The following is a 13,898-nucleotide window of genomic DNA, read 5'->3' as shown; positions in this document are numbered from 1 at the left end:
GTGCTGTCTGTCCACTGCAAAAAAATGCACTCTTCATTTTTCCCCTTTACCAAATCCTATCTAATAAAGAGGGAATATGCAAATTGACCATCACATCATCACAAAGATGGCGACACCATAGCCACAAGATGGTGGTGCCTAGTCCCCTCCTGCATGAATTTTCATGCACCAGGCCTCTAGTAGGTTTGATAAATCCACAATGTAAATGACTTAAGTGAATCAAGAACATATTCAAATTTTATTTATAGAATAGTTGGATATGTTTAAAAAGTCACTCATGAAAACATGTTTAAAAGGCATATAAAAAATAAAGATAAATAAAAGGCATTTCAAGCACAGTTGTTTTTCTCTTTACTAATGTTTATTTACCTTTTTAAAAATTACAGTTTACATTCAATATTACTTTGTATTAATTTCAGGTATACAGCACTTTTTTTTAAAGAATAAAACAATTGCAAAGCCATAAGGGCCTTAGCAACCTTTTCACATGGATCAAAAAGAACTACATTTTCCCATGTATATTTTAAATTATTTTAATTGTGGTGAAAGGCAAATAACATAAAATTTACCATCTTAACCATTACTAAGTTTACAGTTCAGTGGCATTAAGTACATTCACATTGTTTTGCAACAATCACCACCATCCATCTCCAGAAAGTCTTCATTTTTCCCCAATTGAAATGCTATACCCAATAATTAAAAACTCCCCACTCTCCTATCTGCTCCAGTCCTGGTAAACACCATACTACTTTAGGTTGATTTTGTGTCCATTGATGTAAGTGGGGTGTTAAAGTCCCCTGTTATTATTGTATTAATATCAATCTGTTATGTCTGTTAATACTTGCTTTATGTATTTAGATGCTCCTACTTTTGTTGTGTGGGTGTGTATGTTCATATATATGTTATATCCTCTTGTTGGGTCAATCCTTTTATCATTATTTAATGCCCTTCTTTGTCTGTAGCTAAAATATTTGTCTTAAATCTATTATGTCTGATATAATTATTGCTACCCCTGCTTTCTTTTCATTTCCATTTGCATGAAATGTCTTTTCCATACTTTCATTTTCAGTCTTTTGGTCTGAAGTGAGTCTCTTGTAGGCAGTAAATAGATGAGTCTTGTTTTTTTATCCATTCTGGCACGCTATGTTTTTTGATTGGAGCATTTAGGCCATTTATATTTAAAGTAACTATGTAGTTATTGACATTTTATTTCTTGTTTTTTGGTTGTTTTTGTACTTCTTCTCTGTTCCTTTCCTCTTTTCTTGCTCTCTTGTTCATTGGTGACATTCTTTAGTGATTTATTTGGAGTCCTTTCTCTTTATTTTTTGTATAGCTATTATGAGTTTTTTGTTTATTATTACCCTGAGATTTGTGTATGACAAGCTTTGTTTATAGTAGTCTATTTTAATTTGATGATCACTTAAGTTTGAATGCATTCTAAAAGAACTACATTTTTTCATTATTACCCCCCAGGTTTATGATTTTCACATTGTATTTTACAACTTGTATGTGTGTGTATCCCTTAATTTATTATTCTAGTTACACATGATCTTACTACTTTTGTCCTTTAACTTTCATACTAACTTATAATTGGTTGATCCCCTACCATTACTAAATGTTTGACCCTACCAGTGAGTTTTTTCTTTCCTATATTTTCTATTTTTAGATTTTGCCTTTTCTTTTCCACTTAATCATTTCTTGTAGTGCCAGTTTAGTGGTAATGAACTTATTTAGCCTTTGCTTACCTGGAAAACTCTGAATAATAATCTTGCTGAGCAGAATGTTCTTGGTTGTAGAGTTGTTTTTTCTTTTATTTTATTACTTCAAATATATCATTCCATTTTCTCTGGCCTGCAAAGTTTCTGTTGAGAAGTAAGCTTAAAGTCTTATGGTAGAATCCCTTGGACAGTAACTAGCTGCTTTTTTTCTTGCTGCTTTTAAGATTCTCTCTTTATCTTCAACTTTTAGCATTTTAATTATAATGTGTCTTGGTGTGGGCTTCCTTGGGTTCACCTTGTTTTGGACTCTGTGTGTTTGCTTCCTGGACTTGGATGTCAGTTTCCTTCATCAGATTAGGGAATTTTTTAGCCATTATTTCTTCAAATATGTTTTCTACCCCTTTCTTTTAGCCCCTTCTGAGAACCTTATGATGTGAATATTGGTTTACTTGATATTGTCCAAGAGGTCCCTTAAAGTACCCTCATTTTTTTTAATTCTTTTTTTCTTCCTTTGTTCCAATTTGGTGATTTCCACTACCTTGTCTTTCAGATTACCAGTTCATTCTTCTGCCTCATTTAACTTGCTATTGATTTTCTGTAGTGTATTTTTCATTTCAGTTATTATATTCTGCAGTGATGATTGGTCTTTTTTATATTTTTCTGACTTTTCATTAAAGTTCTCACTGAGTTTATCTATTCTTCTTCCAAGTATATTGAGCATTCTTAATACCATTGTTTTAATCTAATAGATTGCTTGTCTCATTTCATGTTGTTCCTTTTTTCTGGGGTTTTGATCTGTTCTTTCACTTGGAACATATTCTATCTCCTCATTTTGGCTATCTCTCTGTGTTTGTTTGTATGTATTAGGTAAATATGGTATGTCTCCTGGTCTTAAGAGAGTGGCCTTATGTAGAAGATGTCTTCTGGAGCTCAGTGGCGTAATCCCCCCCGGTCACCAAAGCCAGGTGTACCAGGGGTGTTCCCTGTGTAGGTTGTGTGTGCCCTCCTATTGTAGTTGGGCTATGACTGCTGCAGGCACACAGGTGGGTGGGGTTGGCCTTCAGACTAACTGGTTGTGGAGACCGGCTATAACTACTGCAGGACAGTCTGGTATGCAGGGGCTGGTCCCATGGAGTGGGTGAGAGTCATGGGACTCTGGTACGAGCTGTGGGTAGCTGTACCACTGGTGCTCGTCTTGGGGACACATGGTGGAGGTATAATTGAGCTAAGGCTGGCAGCTGCTTGTACAGGCTTGGGGACATTTGATGGGAACTGTAATGCTAGCCAAGGTTGACCAATGCTTGTGCTGTGCTTGGGGCTATTTGGGAAAGGCTATGATGAGAGTCTAAGCCAGTGCCATGAGTGGCAGGTCTGAATCCATTTGGGAAAGGCTCCAGCCATTTCAAGCAGGTTGGTAGGGCAGAATCTTAGGAAGCCAGGGTGGGACAAATGGTGTTATCCAGATTAAGGGAGAGTGACAGATTTTATGCCCAGCCCAGTTGAAGAAGAGCACAATGAAAGAAACAAAGAAACAATGGCACCAGCCAGCATTTTCACCCCCAGAGAGCATTCCCACTGGTCTCTGTCCATCCAGCAATCACTCTAAAGTTAGTCGATGTCATGTTACCTCAAATGACCCAGTTGCTTCTAGAACTGCTGCCTCTGTGTTCCAGCTTGGAGTGAGTGAGTTTGTGTGTGAGCCATTTAAAAACATCCTCTCAGTATTCCATGGCCCTTTGTTGCTTTCTCTCCAGGTATAAACCTATATGCGTTTTCAAAGCCAAATGTTAGGGGGACTCCTCTTCCTTGCACAGGTCACCCAGGCTGAGAAGCCCAGTGTGGGGCTCGGATTCCTCATGCCTCAAGGGTCACCACTGCAGCTGAGATCCCTCCCTTTTGTGAATCCCCACATCGTGGGTTGGGACCTGATCAGACTATATCACTGCTCCTCCTACCTGCGTCAATGTGGCTTTTATTTTTATCCTTAGTTACAGGAATTCTGTTCAGCTAGTCTCCAAGTTGTTCTTAGCAATGGTTGTTCTATAGTTAGTTGCAATTTTGATATGTTCTCGGGAGGAGGTGAGTTCGGGATCTATCTACCCTTCATCCTGACCCTGCCTTTCCATTCTACTTTCTGTCTTTATGAATTTGACTACTCTAGAAATTTTATAGATGTGGAACCATATAGTATTTGTCCTTTTGTAACTGACTATTTCATTGTATGTATAGACTACTTTTTTAAATCCATTATCTATCCAGGAACACTTGGATTGCTTCCAACTTTGGCTATTATAAATAACGCCGCTATGAACTTGGATATCGCTTTGAATTCTTGCTTCCAATTCTTTTGTTTCCCATGTGTTTTTAAGGAGTAAAGCTGAATGCAAGTGTTTGTTTAATATGTGTGGAGAAACATTTCAGAAATATTCAGAACAAATTTTCAATCTTCTGCAGAAGAAAAGCAGAAGACAGTTCAATAGTCATCTCGGTGACTTTCCAGCTTTGTGGCCTCATGGGAGTCATCTGTGCTCTAGTTTCCTCATATGTGCAATAAAAACCTCTAATTATGGGGCTGTTAGGTGTCCATTCCAGTCCTATAACTCCATGGCTAAATGGCTGGAATCAACTGAGGAGTTTGCGCACCAAGCTTCAGCCTGGTCCACAGCCTGAAAAATTTTTATTTTAAAGTTTACTTTTAAGTTCTGAAATTTTCTGTCACACTTGTAGTGAAGGGAAAACTGACACGACACTCATTTGAAAAGCAACTTGTATTTTTCAAAAGAAATAGGTAATGGAAAAATGAGTGCACCAAGGATAATCCTCTCAGGTTACATTCTGTCTGAAAAGAGAACCGTATTCACTTATAAGACCACTGTGCTATGAGAATTGGCAGTGTATCATAGTGTTGTTGTTTTTTTCAAAATCGTCCACTGCTGTGTTCTTCTTAAAAGAATCTCAACAAGTGTGTGATCCAAATGAGGTTTTTTCCAATTACATTCTACTCAGTGTTTTGTGTGTGCGCGCATGTGTGTGCACGTACACACAAGAGGGGAAGAATGGTTTCCTCTAAGCTGCTGTGAACATCTTCAACTCTTGACAGTTTGGTCCATGTCTGAGAGCCGAATTATCCAGTTTGGATGACTCCTTGTTTCAAATAAGCTACATAATGGCAAACTTTCCACTTCATTTTGTGTGGAGTAAACACAGGGTTTCTGTGAAGGCTGTGCTTTTGTCATACTACCAAGCCGACTCTCTCATCCTGCCACAGGGGCCACGGGTCCCCAGCTCCTGGGCCTGGCAGAGATCAGGACAGCAGAATAGGCTGACAGTGGTAAACACTCACGCACTGCTTTTCTCAGGAATTCTGGGAGGTGGCAAATCGCTCTGCTGTAAGCCTTTCCCTTCTGTGACTGGTTAGCACTCTCACTAAGGAGGAAGCATCAAAGGAGCAGAAAGTTAATTTGTACACTGGATACTTTATTTCTGATCTGCATGCATAATGCTACCTCACCTTCCTCTCCCATTCCTGTGAAACTACGGATAATTTGCCTTCATGTGCAGCCTTTGAGCCGTGGACTCGTCATGTCATCTTAACGTCTGGCTGTTTCAGTTTCTTCATCTGTAAAATGGGCATTATAAGAACACTACCTCTTAAGGGGTTTGTGAGAATTAAATAAATTAGAAGCTAAGATCGGTAGCTGGCTCGTGATGAATTCTGGGCACAGGTCAATGAGTATTATTACCCTGACCCTTGGCCCCTATTTCCACAGTTTGTTCCACTGCCTCGATTTTACATGGAACCTACATGTGTGTTCTGATTCTCTTCTGTGGCTCCAGGCCCTTGCAGCTTGCCTAATACTTTGGGGCATTTATGCCAGAATCTGATCCATTTCCAAACCTTATCACACTCTCCCAGGCCTCTACCCTGCTTCCGGGACCAGCTGTCCCGAGAAATTCCAGCGTTAACAATAGTCAAGGTTGGTCTTGATGAAAAGCTCTTTTTATAGCCTGACCTGAGGGGAGACAGGCAGTGGCACATGAGCCTTAGACACTGTCTGCTGCATAACCTTCTGATCTGGTGAAAAAAACGAGAATGCTGAAGCTCTTCACAAACCCTTGAACCTCTCTCCCCCCAGGTCCTGCTCCGTAATGAGTGTGGGGTTGAAACCATGTCTCTTGTCCTGAATCATACAGGACGTCAGTAGCAGAGCCAGAAATAGAGGCCAGCTCCCGGCTTTCCCATGGTTATAGTCTACCCACTCAACTAGAATGCCAAAAAAAAAAAAAAAAAGACACCGCATACATTTCAACAACCTGTCTCTTCTGTCAAATTGCGTTATTCTCAAATTGTGTAAGCCTTATGTAAACACTATCGCTTCACACATGGGGTTCCATAAGTACATTTTCTGCATGTTTCCCACACAGCAGGTTTTCAATAGGTGGGTGCATAAGGAGTGCCAAGATTTCAAACTTAAGGAAACACTTCAAGGGCAGCTGTCCAGCCGATTACAGTCACTTCTGCCCCGAGGCCCAGGAGCGCAAGCTCTGCAGCGGGCTGTCTAGGTGGTACTCATTACCGCGCGAGAGCCATGGGTTTCCTATTCTGCTGATTCACCGAGACCGGCCGCTGACAGATTTGTCTGACATTTGAGGCACATTATTCTATACTTTCTTGCTGCATTTTTCTTCTTTCTTTCTCTCCTCTTTTTGTCACTCTTCTGTTCCCTCACTCTTTCACCACTCAGAATAACCATCATCTCTTCTCTTTCCATCCGTCCCTTCACTCGCTTAACCTGTAATATACCAAGTTTGCCCAAGTTTGTCTGACATTATTATGTCCAGGGAAGCTCCCTTAAAAACCCAAATTCATTATGCAAAAATGGTGCAAAAGATGGAAGTTCCTCCCACTAGTTACTAGCTACAAGTCATTAAATTAGCCTTTGCTATAATAAAATGAGAGCATTTAATTGATTGTTAAATAACTTACAACAGTCTCAACAAGGTATATTGCCACAATTTAACACATTACCATAAGACAAAGATGCTAACACCCTGACCAAGAGCCGCTTTGGAATTCAGAAGCAGGTATGATAATTTATATATACACTGAGTGGCCAGATTATTATGACCGGCCAGATTATTATGACCACCCCATCAGTACTTCATTGGGCCACCTTTTGCCTTCAATACTGTGGCGATTCTTTTTGGCATTGACTCCATGAGATGTTGAAAGGTGATGCAAGGAATCTGACACCAGGCCTGATGAATAGCACTGTCCAGTTCTGTGAGATTTGATGGTTGTGGAACCAGCTGCCTGATGGCTCTTTTAACTTCCTCCCACAAATGCTCAATTGGATTGAGATCTGGTGATTGTGGGGGCCACCTAAGCAAGGTAAATTCTCCCTCATGTTCTTGAAACCACTCCTGCACAATACGAGCACCGTGGCACGGCGCATTGTCTTGTTGGAAGAAGCCATCTCCATTGGGATACGCCATCAACATGATAGGATGAACTTGATCAGCAACGATACTTAGGTATGTTGTGCTATTCAGACATTTATAATGATCTGGCCCTCTAGCAACTTCAGCGGGAAATTGTAGCTAATTTGCCTACAAACGTCAGGTGGTCATAATAATCTGGCCACTCAGTATATTATGCTGATGAAGACAGCATGTTAAAAAATTGACTTGCCTGACTCCATTCCCTTCTCTACCCAATCTATCTAAGCCACAGTTGCCAGCTTAATCTTCCAGAAACATCATTTTATAAGTATCACATTCCTTCCGGAAGTCTGTGGCTTTCCATGATAGAGCACCGGTTCTCAGTGAGCCTCACATTCACCTGGAGGGCTTGTTAAATACAGGGTCCAGATCTGGAAGGATGGGAGTGGGGCCCGGCAATGGGTATTTAACAAGCCATGGGGGTGGGGTGGGGGGCGGGCTTGAGAATTTGATGAGAATAAGAAAATATTCCACCACTTCTATGACATTTCTGTGTCCCACAAGATTGAAGGGTTTCTTTCATTTCTGATTATAGTGGCATTGGTTTTCTTTTTTCCTCTGCTGCGTATTTGCCCACGGTATAGATTACCTTATATTATTAATTATCTGTCTATAAATGTGATCAAATAAATTGATTTAATGTATGATACAACCAGTGAATTTGAATATCTCAGGCTAGGTTTATATAACAAAACCAAAATTAACTGATTTTTAATTTTTACTCTTTTTTAAATAACCACAATAATGGTCAATCACTAATCTCTCTACAGTCTGCATTAGCGGTCTTCCTGGTAGGAGCAAATGGGGCATGTGGTGATCCCACAAAGCTCTCTGCCATGTGCTAAGCAAAGACCTTTTACCGATTCATCAGTATAGAGCTATGATTATTTTCTAGTGCTTTTTCTGGATGACATGACTAAATATAAAGCTGATTCTATCAGCCATACACCAATCTGTCACCTTATGCTTTGGAGGGGTAGGTTAGTTCAGCTTCTCATGCCAGCTTTGCTGCGTCTGTAAGTCCACAGGTGGACTTGCTATGAAGAGAATGAAGCCTAATCTTAAGGCTCATCTCTTGCATGTTGACATGGGCCCCTTCCATATCTTGGTGAGGAGCTCTAAGTTCATGTGGTCACCTATTTCTGTAAATGTTGCAAAATTAAAATATTTTTAAAACTTTTTTTTTAAAAGAGGGTCCTCAAGATTATGTAAGCATCAAATCGTCTATAACCTGAATCTGGCCCTGGAGACAGTCCATGTTTATAGGTCTAAAATAAGTAAGGCAACCAAATCAGAAGCAAAATTAAGGCTCCCCAAAAAAATAAATGCTCACTCCTTCCCTGCGTGCTCTACTTTGCTATGAATCCACAAATATAATTCTAGAACTATTTAATCAAATGAAGATACATGTTTTGCTATTTGAAAATTGGCAGCATCTTATTATTGGTGAGAATGAACAATTTTAATTTGTATTCTCATGGATTTTATGTGATCGTATTATAAATGACATTACTTGAAATATAGGCAATTACAGTTTTAGCAGTAGTTATCTTTGTAAATCAATGTGGGTCCTAGGGAAGTAAAAATCATATTTTTTATGACTAGTTTGAAGAACAAAAAGGCTTAAGCCAATCAGCAGAGCATTGCATGTTTGCATAATAAGGACATGTAAAGAAGTGCTGTTTTACTACCACTGATAATGCATCACTCAACTCTCTGCTGCCACAAAGCACACAGGTAGAAGGTTTAGAAAGATCTGAATGGCACGATTAGAAAAGTTTAAAATGACACTTTAAGTTGATGGTCAGAGAAGATGATTTACAGATACTGGAATACGTCTGATACTTACACAAATTTGTTTCAAAAACAAAAAATACTGTTTTCTTTCAAAGCAATTCATTGTGAGCAATTTGTCATCACAAACAGCTCCTGGCACTTGACCAATTCTTTTCAGAGACTTGCTTTAAAACAAATGGCCATTAAAATCTGACAATGTCACAAAAGAAAATTTTTGCTATGATTCATTCTTAATGTAAAATTTACTTAAATTACTGTATTCATCGAGATTACTAAACTTCATTTTATAAACAAAATCATTTTCTTAAGCAGTAAATCATAATCTAGATTTCTCTTCACTTCCATCAGATACATTTTTAGTTTTCCATGTATAAGATCTTAATTGTTTTTCTTCAAACAGTGAATACTTTCTACGAACAAAGATTTAAATTTTTAACCTTCATTTCTTGAAGAAATTATGGAAATGAAGTGACATTTACATTACCGGTTACATTGAAAACTGGTTTACATTTTTAAAGCCAAGAAACACAAAATATTAAAGTCTGGAGTCACAAAAAGTGTTCAGTAAACTTCACTGTAATTTACATTAAACAGGTATTATTAAATAGTCACTGTATGCAGGATCAGTGGCATAGAGAAATTGCCCCATGATTGCTGTTTGCATGAATGACAAATGGATGTGTGAATTACCAAGGATTAAATTAAGAAATGTTGAGGTGTTGGCCATATATCCCGTATATCCTCCTATATAATAAAAGCCTAATATGTTGTGTCTGACTATTTGTTTGACCAGTTGCTATGGTGCGCACTGACTACTAAGAGGCAGACCCTTCGACCAGTAGGTTAGCTTGCTGCTGGGGTCCGGCCGATCAGGACTGCAAGATGGGCCGGACATGCCAGACACACCCTGGAGCCTTCTTGCAGTCCCTCCCCAGCCCCGATTGTGCACCAGTGGGGTCCCTCGGCCTGGCCTGTGCCCTCTCACAATCTGGGACCCCTTGGGGGATGTCAGAGAGCCAGTTTCGGCCTAATCCCCACAGGCCTGATTCATTTCCTAGTCACCTTCCCACAACTTACTGCCCCTAAGAATGCCTACCCCCACACACATCTCTTCTCCTTTGTCTAGTCGCTTCTGTAAAATTTATTGCATTTTGTTAAAATGGTATATAGACCCCAGGTCTAATCCCTTCTTTGAGTTTTTCTTTTCTATGAAGCCCCCATTCACATAAAATGTTAATAAAAATGTTTATGCCTTTTCTCCTGTTAATTTATCTCCGTCAGTTAAATTCACAGGCCCCTTTGAAAAAATCTAAGAGGGTAGAAGGAAAGTTTTCCCTCCCCTACACTGCCTTGGGGATGAGCTTGTGTCTTGGAAATGCCAGGGAACACGTTTAGGGATTGTTTGTTTAATGCTTTTAAACAAATGCCAATTAGGAGAACAAAAAAAATTGCTTCTGAGCCACTCTGCCATGATTTACTATTTACTATGAAATGCCCTCCCACACTGGAGTAAAGTGGGGAGGGACTCCAGCTGAATGGAGGAACTTAGCTTTCAAGCACACTGAGAACCAAGAACCAGCAAAAATGGTGGTCGTTGAACAGAACTCACCTCTGAATTTAGAACAAGGCTGCTGTCTTTCTGCTATTTTAGACTTCCTGCTAGCTAAGAGCATGTCTTTGTCTTGAAGTATTGATTATAGCCAGAAATAAGTCAGAGACTTCTGAGCCTGCCTGGGTTACAAGAAATTAAATGTTACACTCTCAACAGCTCTGCCTGTGCTGAGGTCTGTGCCCAGTTAATACAAATTTACAAACAGAAGTGAGAAAGCACCTTTCCACCATGGCCACAGTCACTGAAAACATTAAGCCAAAACAGGGGCTGGGTCCCAAAAACTAGCAGCAATAGCATCATCTGGTCACACCCAGACCTACTGAATCAGAAATTCGGGGACATGGGGCCCAGTGATCAAAAATTTAACAAGCCCGGCCGGTGTGGCTCCATGGTTGAGCATCGACCTGTGAACCAGGAGGTCATGAATCGATTCCCGGTCAGGGTACATGCCCAAGTTGTGGGCTCGATCCCTTGTAGGGGGCATGTGGGAGGCAGCCAATCAATGATTCTTTCTCATCATTGGTGTTTCCATCTCTTTCTCCCTCTCCCTCCCTCTCTGAAATCAATAAAAATATATATATTTTTAAAATTAATAAGCCCTCCAGGTGATTCTAATGCAAGCTGATCATTGCTATAAAGAAGCACTCTTTCCTTGTGTACTGAGCACTTCCTATGGACAGGCACATTTCTAAGCCTATGAACTCATTTAATCTTCACATCAACCCTATATAGTAGATATCATTTATATCCCATTTTACAGATGTCAAAAGTGATGCTACACCATTTAACAAAACTGAAACCAGTCAAGAGCACGGCACTGTGCATTATTGGGTACTTGGGCACACTAGGGACCTCAAAAACACATATGACTCTATCCTAATGGAATCTCAGTCTAGTAGCCACTAAGAACAAGTGAGATGTACAAGGCAGATTACAGAAGGAGTTATCTGAACCATAAAAATGGCTCTCTCCCATGAGCAGCAAGTTGGTGTGGCTGCCAGTTGGAGGCTTCAGCTCCTCCTCACATGGGCCTACTCAGGCTGCTTGCGTGTCCTCACACCCTGATGAACAAACAGTCCAAGGCAAGAAGGTGGAAGCTGAAATGCCCTTCATAGGATTGCTAGATTTAGCAAATAAAAATTTAGGAGACCCAGTTAAATTTGAATTTCAGAGAAGCAGTCCATAATTTCTCAGTGTTAGTATGGCACCTGCGACATTTGGGATAGAGTTATACTAAAACGTTTTTGTTGGTTGCCTGAAATTCAACACTAACCGGGCATGTTGTGTTTTATCTGGCAACCCCACTTTTACAACTGAGGTTCAGGAGTCACACACCATTTCTTGTTCTGTGGTTTTTGGTGATGCAGAGCAGCTCTAATTCAACGTGAGAGGAGCCTGCACAAGGATGCGAATACCAGGAAGTGCAGGTCCTGGGGGGCTGTCTTGGAGGCTGGCTAAGACACCAGAGCTGTGACCTTTCACTAAAGGTTTTCTCCAAGGATCCACTCCATTTTCTTACATTTCCCCCAAAAGGAAATGTGATCTTTCAGCGCCTATTATAATGTTATAGTATCAAAGCACAAAACCAGAATAATGAGAGTAATTTTCCCTGAAGGAAGGGGAAGGTGAACATTGTACGTCTTTTTGAAGCCACTTCCTCAACAAGTGAGATCGATGTTTGCATATGTGTCTGACTTTCATATCTATTCAAAATCACAGCTGTACCAACATATGCAAAAGGCTTTCAGACAGCAGTGCTGCTTTTCTTATATTCCATTTATGGTTTTTAATGACAACTGTGGGTATTTTAATCACCCTCTATGCAGATTTTTTCATTCCCCCACAACAAAACATGATGTTGCTTTCCTTTTCAAGATCTTTGAATCATTATGAACCTTCATTTTCTAGTCTAATAATATTGTTAAATGAAGGCTTACACATTTTCATAGTATCAATAACATACTCAATGCACAGTGTTTTATCAGGTATTTGAACTTCAGGAAGTGCTTGAACAGAAGTGGAAATATGAACTAGCCTTTCTTGACGTTTGGGAACTTTTCATAGCTTTAAGCCATGTAGGTATTATATCTTGGTTTCCTTTTTCCCCCGCTGAATTCTATCGCACTAATATACACACTGAACACATCATTTTACTGAAGGTTTTCAGAGACCAGGGTTTAAATACCGGCCTCATTCTGCCTCCTCAGGCATTAAAAAAGGGCAGGCCCTGAGTTGGTCTGCAGAGATAGAACGCAGTAACTCCGTTTTCACAGTAGAGTTGGCCAGGATCTGAAAATCAGGATGTCGTGTCCTGGGAAACAATACAGCAGCATCAAAAGGCAAGATTTAGTTTGATAATGGGGTTAGGGCAACTTGTATTTTAATGGATTAAAAAATCAAAGGCTGCCTCTTTCATCAAATCATTCTAAAACCTTACATTAGAATTTACATTTACACCAAAATTACACCAAAGAGTTCTCTACCTATTTTATTCTGCATTTTATCATGGATTTTATTATGAATAGTAATAAAAGCTCTCATTCACTGAGCATATTACATATGTGAAGTATTGTCCTAAGTGCCTACATAATATGGGCACTGGCCTACATAGGGTACCCATGTAACACTAATCTTCACATCAGCCCCCAAAACTTGCCTTTCTGTTCCCCATTTCACATATGGGGAAACTGAGGCTCAAAGATACAAAGTAACTAGCCCAAGGTTTCAAAACCATTAAGTGCCACAGTTATAACATGGCCAAATGTTTTAATTCCTTTTGATGAGAAGGGCTTCCCAGCACATGGGATTTTCCTTTTTTTTAAAATGTATTGGGGTGACACTGGTTAATAAAATTATATAGGTTTCAGGTATACAATGCTACAATGCATCATCTGAATGTTGTATTATGAGTTAACCACTCCAAGTCAAGGCGCTAAAACCAGTGTAGTCCTGGGAAACCGGGAGGTTAGTCCCCGACACAATTGTGTTCAGACTCCAGATCCTTTTGAATTCTAAGCATCTGTTCTTCCCATTACTCAACATTTCTTTGTTGAGCTGTGTACTGTCTATTTACAGCCATTACAACAGCGCTTAGCTTAGCCTAGCCAGTGCTTAGCACATTACAGCACTAAGTAAATACTGATTGATTGAACAAAAGGATGGGTAGATAATTTCTGTCAGTAAGGTTGTATAGTGATGATGCCTGTCATCATGGTTAGGAAAAGTTAAAGTCATGGAATATATATATATATATATATATATATATATAT

The sequence above is a fragment of the Myotis myotis genome, unplaced genomic scaffold (assembly GCF_014108235.1).
Source record: "Myotis myotis isolate mMyoMyo1 unplaced genomic scaffold, mMyoMyo1.p scaffold_m19_p_5, whole genome shotgun sequence".
NCBI classification, from domain to species: Eukaryota; Metazoa; Chordata; class Mammalia; order Chiroptera; family Vespertilionidae; genus Myotis; species Myotis myotis.
Note: the sequence above shows the minus strand (reverse complement) of the source record.